At 33.1% G+C, this 8,604-nt stretch overlaps 1 pseudogene; it reads left to right on the forward strand.

Annotated features, from left to right (window-relative positions):
* The first annotated feature begins 5,757 nt into the window (after positions 1-5,757).
* Positions 5,758-6,513, forward strand: LOC102579733 (tyramine N-feruloyltransferase 4/11-like; annotated as a pseudogene).
* The last annotated feature ends 2,091 nt before the right edge of the window (positions 6,514-8,604 follow it).

Genomic DNA, 8,604 nt, shown 5'->3' on the forward strand with positions numbered 1-8,604 from the left:
TTTTAGTATTGTTTAAGTTGTGTACGGGATTAGTCCCGAATTTTGTACTCTAAAGTATTAGATGGTTTGAGACATCATGTATAAAGTCTAGAAAGTCTTCCGCTTGCTATTATTTTTTTAAAATTATGAAATGTTTTCTTGGTAAAGAAAGTTTTAAATTCCTTATGATTTTAGTGTCTATGCGATGAATGAATGCTAAAAGGCTTGTATTAGACCTCTTTGAGGTCGAGTACGCCGGTTACGACTAGGGGGTGCTCCCGGGTCGTGACAAAAACTCTGTTGAACCAACAAGTCTAAGACAAGGGGGTGCAACCCCGGTAACTAAACATAACAAATCTAAACATTTAGTCTGAGTCCGGAGAGAATGGACTAAACAAAAGAAGGATATATGGCAGCCTGAAAGAACTGGCTCACCCTTGAATTCGATCGCGATCAATAATCTCCTAACTGAGGTCTGTCAGTAGCCGCCTGAAAATGCCCTGTACTCAACAAAGAAAGAGCAAGTGCAATATCAGTACACGAAATTATAACGGTGTACTGGTAGGATCACACGGCTACTCCCGTAAGCACAATATACACAAGCAGTTACAACACAGTAAACACACATATACAAAATGCATAATTCAGTTGTCATTTTAGGAGCAATATACAATTTCCCACTTTCAATAACAATTAGATATGAACGCAATCATCACAAGTGGTCCTCTCCTGGAACCCACATCCAAACTGTTAGTGTGTCGTAAGGTGACACCCGATCTAACATGTGTCGGAACGTGACACCCGATCCAATATATGTGTCGGAACGTGATACCCGATCCAATATATGTGTCAAAATGTGACACTCGATCCTGTCATCACAACCACAATCACACCCATAATGAACAATGCTCATACTCATACAATCAAGTAATAGGTTCATGATGTGTAATTGTTACCACATAATCATTTCATTAGATTGATTCACATTTCCCATTCACATATACATGCATGCATACAATGACGCAATTAACAAGTATATATACATCACACAATAGGAAATCGAACCATCACCTACCTCGAAATCAAGCCTGAATACTCCTAAGACACTTGAGTCTTTCCTTTTCGAAGTCTTTCAACTTGTTCTTGGTCTATAACAAGTAATTAACACAAGGATAAATAAACAAGGTCTACTTTACCCGGATTATAACAAACTTATCTATTGACACCCAATTTTGAACCTCCACAATATAGATTAATCATCGAGCTTCTCAATTTTTCGAACGATTTAGAATAATTAACTTTATATAATTCAAATTAGTTTCAAGGTTGTTTTAAGTAATTTCAATCGATCTTTATAGTATTTTGAATAATAACTATATCTCGTATAATTATATATGTATTTAGTATATCTTATAAATATTTTGAAAATCATAGCAAAGGAGTTCTACATTTGATTAAATTAAGTATTTTTATTAATTTAGTTTTAGTTTGGTTCATAGTTTAGTTTTCGAATTAATTAGTTTGTATTTAAATTAATTATTCTATGAGTAAGTCAATTATTTTATCTCGTTAAGATTAAGAAACTCATTAATTAATTATATTAATTCGTCTTATTTAAGTTTTAGTCGAATTTGTTAATTATACTCGATTTGGCTAAATTCTTAAATTCAAAGGACCAATCTTGGGCCTTGTACCTTACATTTTCTAGCAATTCATCTACCCAACCTTTTCAGCCCATATTTCCAATTCACTTTCATCACAGCAGTCAGCCCACCAAATCACCCGCGCCCAGCCCACTTTTTAACCCCATACCCGGCCCAAATTCCCAATCCTAATTAACTTCAACAGCAGCTAACGATGAATTCAAGTTCAACATTACAGCAACAACTCGCGTCAAACTTCACGGCGAAACAAGAGCAGTACACGGCAGTAACAAAACGACATCAGCAGCAGCTTCACACAACAACATCAATTCAAGCGGCGTCCTCATGACGTTAAGATACACGGCAAAGAGCAGGCTGGTTCATGCCTTGGACGAGTACCGAATACGAATTTTTGTCGTCTTCCTCAGGTCCCTTTCAGTTTGTACAAATCACAGAAGCACGCGTTTTCCCCTTTCCTCTTCCGGAATGGGACAAAAAATTGAGAAAAAAAGTGTTTATCCTAAATGGTGCAAGAAATTTATGATTTTGAATTTCAAATGTACCCTACTCCTACACGATTTTTCATCTGTTTCCCCCCAATTTTTACCCTAGGGGTCATTCTATAAAGGTGACCCTTATTCACTGTTGGGAGGGGGGGATTTTTTTTGAAAATTTGGTGTTAGAGAAAATATTGGAGATTTTAGTCGGAATTTGAGAGGAACACAAGCTACTGGTCAAAACATTCGCATACAAACATTTGGTGAGAAAAGTTAGGAAGAGAATCGGGAAAAGTTATAAAAGTTCAAAGGTTCCGGGAGAATTTTTATTCGGTTTCGTTTAGCTTCTCTTGGTGTGGTGCTTGAACCTCGAATTTGTGTGTTGCAAAAGCTCGTTGTTGTCCAGTCGCTGCCCGAAAGAAGGTAATACTTCCCCCCTTTCATAACACTCTTTTCGTCTTCGCCACCTCAACACAGTGTTGTTAACTTTAGTTATGTTTTCGTCGTCTTGATAAGTCATGTTTGTTCACGGAATGAGTTATGTTTTTCATTCTTATGTTGATTTGAATGTTATATCGTTTTGTAGTTAATGTCTTCACTCCTCTGCTCTCTATTTGGGGTTCATCTTGCCTTTCTAAATATGTTATTCGGATATCGTCGAATCTATGTTTTATTTTTGCTTTAGCATCTTGAATATTGAAGGTTCCATTCATTTTACTATTGTTGATGTTCTCTATTCTTCCTTGGGAAAATCTTGGAATCTTTTAGTATGAAGTTATATGTTGTCGTAGCTGCTAATCGGAAAGCATAAGTGGTCATTTTCTTCTTGATTAAATTCCATGGCCGTCCTATTTTGTATTACAAATGTGTAACTGTCTATTTGGCGTTCATTTCTCCTCATTTTCAGCATGCTATCATAGTTTGTTGAGTGTATTTGATGTCCGCTTATTCTAACCTGAAGCTAAATGTTTATAATAATTTTGTTGGTTTGTATTTTCCTCCCTATTTTATCATGAAGCATGCTAAGTGTTGAAAGAGCAAGGATTGTCTGTCATTTACAATGACTTCCTTTTTTGAACTGCTAGATTCATTTGCCACGATATTTAGGCTATGAAAGATATATTTGTCATGCTGCATGAAGCATGTACTAGTTATTTTTTTTTTTTTTAAAATAAAAATAAAAATAAAAATGCATATCCAGTAGAAAAAAGAACGCTAATACTTTCACTATTATTTCATTTCCCATTTTATCAATAAAAATGCATATCCATATTTCCTTCATCATTTGAGATCACCAGGCAGTAGAAAAAAGAACGCTAATACTTTCACTATTATTTCATTTCCCATTTTATGATAAAATGATTGTTTGACTCCACAAGATTTTAATATATTAATTTGGTGTAATTCTTTTTTCTATGTTTCGGTTTACTTATTTGATTGAGTTGGTGTTAAAGTTCTTTAAATATGCTATTTTCTCAAGTCATTGGAAACCTTAAGTTCACTAACGTGTTTTTTCCTTTTTTTTTCCTTTGTTGAATGTGAACCCCTCTTGAGTCTGTGGGGACTCCGCTTCCTTCTTGCATTTCAGGAATTTTGCTTTTCTTTATCGAGTCCAAATAGCCGGTGAACAGGTTACAAGTAGTACAAGGGCTGGAAACTGAATTTTCAGATCCTAAAAAGCCCAAAAGAGAGCAGTATACATGATGTATACACTCGTACACATCATGTATACATAGAAAGAGAAGCGATATACAGGTCTGAAGTGACGATACAGGTGCTGGAAATTTGAAGTGGACTGTATATATTCGATACATGGTCCGATATACACAAAAATGGATCGAAATATAGCTTATATACATCGATATACGCCTTTGGTATACACAGGTCTCTGGGGCGAAAATGGGCCTAAAGTCCATCAGATTTGGCCCAAATTTGGGCATCCTCTTTGTTATTGCCATTATTTATTTATTTGTATTAATTCTCTAACCCATTTTATGTGATTTGGTTATTTAACTTAATTAATCCCCTAAAGATGAACCACTTTTGATTATGATAACTTATTTCGTCTTATTTAATTAGTTTTCTTTACTTGACCATTTTGAAAAAGTTTACTTTTCTTTCTAAATGATTTCAAAACATTTAAATTAAATGATTTATTTTTGTTACATCCTTTCTTCTCGAATTAATCTTCAAAGTTAGTTGCAAAGTCTATTTTTTCCCCGAATTTGGGCAAAAGCCCGAGTTCAAATTTTCTCCTTTCTCCTCTTGTATTTACTTGTTATTTTAGTGACTAACTCTTTATATGAATTGGTTTTAACTTAATTAATTTTTCGAAGATAGTCGTTTCTCTTTATATTCAAAAGTTAAAATATTTATCCTTTCTTATACAACTTATTTATTACTTAGCTCTATTTTAGTTTTTGTCGATAGTTGAGTTACCCCCCTCCCCTCTTTAGAAAATTCCCCTTTAGTTCATCCCCCCTTAAGATAAATAAAATAATAATAATAATAATAGTAATAAATAAATAAGTTCATTTGCTTAGCTAAAATTTTTTTTAGAAAAAAAGGGTAAGTCAAAGTTGTGTGTTCTTTACTTAGTTAAATTTTAAAAATATTTAGTTAAAATAAATGAGTTCTTTTACTTCGTTAAAATTTCAAAATTAGTCAAAAATCATTTTGGTCAAATCGCCGGTCAACCGCGAGTTAGCGGGCATTCCGAGGGCCTAACACCTTCTCGGAATGTACATTGAACTTTGAACCCTTTCATTTTCAATTGATTTTATCTGTTTGAATCTTTTGAAAAACCTTATATTTTTCTTGATTTTTTACTAAAAATAAAGTGGCGACTCTATCCTTTTGGAAATTCGATTTCACTTAAATCATAAGTTTAATCGATTTTTCGAAAACTCAATCATTTTCCTTGTATATATCTTTTTAAATAAAAACATTATCAACCCAAGACCAGACACATGATCCTAATGTTCAACTAGGGCTTTTCCTACCATCAACTTCATGCCAAAACCCTCCCCCAACGATATTTACCCAAGATTCTAAGTTCTAGAAATAGTAATACGGATTAGGGGAGTAATATTCTAAGTCTTCAACTATACTCACTATACTAAAGAGAGTAATTATATGTTGAAGGAATGTGTTCTTTTATAGAACTTTGGACTCTTCAACTAAATTCGGAGTTGCTTGAGTTGTACGACGTTATTGGGCTGTTGTAACTCGGAGAAGACAAGTCAAGACTCAAGAGTATTACTGTTGAATCGGTGTAGATTATATCGCAATGAGCTTGAATCTCCATAAAGAGAGCGAGATATCAGCGCATTAGCCTAAAGATTTATTTATTCATTTTTATCATTTTATTTTCAAATGTAATTTATTGTAATTTGTGGTATATTACACCAACACAAATCAATTGAACCATATCGTTACAAAAAACAAATATGATGAGACGGTTACAAAAAAGTTTATTCCTTATTATTGAAATAAAATAATCAAAAGAATTATATGTAAATAATGAATTTTAAAATAGGGACCAAATTCTCCACTATAAATAACCATTATGATCCCAAAGTATTTCCACACAATATCCCATCATTAAACCTTTTATCTGAAACCTCATTCCCCTTAAATTTAACTAAATAATTTCCCATGGCTCCTGCTACTGAACAACCAACTCCATCTGAAACAATAACCACCCATGCATCATCCGAATCCAACAACGACAATGTTATCATCACCGGAAAGATATACACAAGAGTCCGTCTCGCTACAAAAGCTGATTTGTCTCATATTTATCAATTGTTTTACCAAATCCATGAATACCATAGCTACACTCATTTGTACAAAGCTACCGAGTCCTCCTTAGCCAACTTACTCTTTAAAGAAAATCCTCTTCCACTTTTCTACGGGCCATCCGTACTTCTACTTGAAGTCTCTCCAACCCCTTTTAACGAACCCAAAAATACCACAAACGAAGGGTTCAAGCCTGTCCTTACAACGTTTGACCTTAAATTCCCTGTCGTAGAAGGAGAAGTTGAGGAGTTCCGATCAAAATATGATGATGCTTACATAGCGGGGTATGCTTTGTTCTACGCGTGCTTCATTAATGACAATCCCGGATTTACTTGAGGGAGAGTTACAGAAAATTGGGAATGGGGAGTTTGTTGTTTGGAACAGTTGCATCCATTGCTGCCAACAATGGGTTCGTATCGGTAGAGGGAATAGTATCAGTTTGGAATAAAAAGTCATATGATTTTTACATAAATATGGGAGTTGAAATTTTTGATGAGTTTAGGTATGGCAAGTTGCATGGTGAAAATCTTCAAAAGTATGCTGATAATAAGGGCAAAATGGAGGAAGAGAGCTGTTAGTTTTTTTTTAATTGCTTAATTGTCTAGTTTATCAAGTTCTTGGTATTTGCTTTTTAAAAAAACAGTTGTATTATCTTTGTGGTTGAAAAATATTAAATCGATAATGTATTATATTATAGTACTGTTTTTATATATAATAAAAATATTATATTCGGTGTAATTTTTTATATGATAGACCTCCCAAGAAGATGACGTGACATAATCTTATCTCTATCTTACCATGTACATGAAAAATATATTTGTAAATTTCATGTTCCGTCAAACACCATAGTATAAATGAAACCATGAAAGTAATCCCTCTTTCATTTTCAAAATAAGTATAGTGCTTTTTACCTTTTTCATTTTGTTTCAAAATATGTTTTGTTATATATAATTAAGAAGAACTATTTTTTTCGTCCAAAATTACTCTTATGTTAATACAGGGAGGTTTACATCATTAAAGAACTTTTTTTAATCTTCAAGACATTTACTAAAGGTAAGATAGTATAATACTTCTTATTTATTAAAAGTAGGATAAATTTTTTTAAACACGCAAAAATTACAAAAATGAAAATAGGATGAGGCGGCAAAGAACAAGATTAATTTTAATCTGCTAAAATCACAATTTTTTTGTTGTAGCATTCATACTCTCAAGTCTTACCTTACTACGTTTTACTTTCCCGCCATCATTTGTATAAGTATTTATATAAAATGATTCTTCGAATCAGACACTAAAGAAAAGGATCACATTTCATAACGACTAGAAATATAAAACATGTCTTGAGAAGAATTCCTGAAAACACTTATTTTTATGGATAATTTAGAGTGAAAAGGGAGAAAACATTTTTTTTTTTGTTGTTATTTTTCAATTTTTTGAAAATTCTGAAATATCAACTTGAAGTTAAATTTTGAATTTTTTAACCAAACTTGATTCATAAAGTTCAATTCCAAAAAAATAAAAATAAAAATCATGGCTTAACCCGCCTTCTTTCTTTATCCACTTTAATTTGGTCTAGGCTAAAATAATACTACAAAGTTCTATTTACATGCCTTCCTTGTCAGCAAACGTGAAAATAAATAAAAGGAAAAAAAAAGGGTCAGTAGGCACGCTTAGATTTTAGGGGAAACTACGTAAATAGAACATAAAATATAAATTAATTATAATTCTGTAGCGTAAACCAATCTAATTCAACAAATACTCATTCTCCCAAAATAACTAATAGCCCATATCCCCTTTAGTTTAGGCCAAATTTCCCTTTAGCTTTCTGCCCCCTTTAAATTTAGGTAAATTGTCACTTGCTTAAAGTATTAGAAAAGAAAAGTAGGGGAGCTCGAAAGTGGAAAGGAGATACCTGTATTTAGTTTGTTTCTGGGATAGGATTTACGCTCCTGCATTAAGATTGAAAACGAAACTATCGGGATCATGTACCTGGCCGAAATAGAGGCAATGAATCATCTTTTCCACGGAGGTAAATCTTTGCCTGCTAGGCAAGAGGATAGCAAGTTCCAAATTCTGTCTCGTTAGGACATGTATTTCTATTACTATGAAATTCATAAATGAAGTAGTTAATGGTAGGGTTACCATTATACTTTTTGTACTGACGAATCTTGTATGTGTTCCTAAGAAAAGGAATTTAAAGTTTTGGACTTCACTGATTAGGAGATGTATAAGTTTATTCCTTTGCAATTTTTAGAAAATAAGTACAAATTTAATTTTGAAGATAAAATTGGTTTCCCCTCATGTTCCACCTTTCTGATGAAATACACCACAACTAGGCCATAACTTATTTATTTTTTTGGTTTCCGGTTATCTCCTGTATTGAGGTTAGTCAAAAATACAGAAACAGAAAAAAGATGAAATAGACAGAATGATTTTTAATCCGAGTCCACAGAAATCACTGTGTTTCCTTAAGAAATTTAATCCCCTTACTGTACCCGAGGTTGCAGATTAATTCCTCCCAAGATAAAACGGATTAACCTGTTAAAGAAGTAGCGGTACCTCAAACTTCAATAACTTCAGCGAACGCAAGAACAGCAACAAGAGCACACACAGACTCAGTCGATCGACAATTTTTATTTATGTAAGAAAATGTATGCAGAGAGGAAAAATTTTCAGTGTTTGAAAAA

The sequence above is a fragment of the Solanum tuberosum genome, unplaced genomic scaffold, assembly GCF_000226075.1.
Source record: "Solanum tuberosum cultivar DM 1-3 516 R44 unplaced genomic scaffold, SolTub_3.0 scf00530, whole genome shotgun sequence".
NCBI lineage: Eukaryota > Viridiplantae > Streptophyta > Magnoliopsida > Solanales > Solanaceae > Solanum > Solanum tuberosum.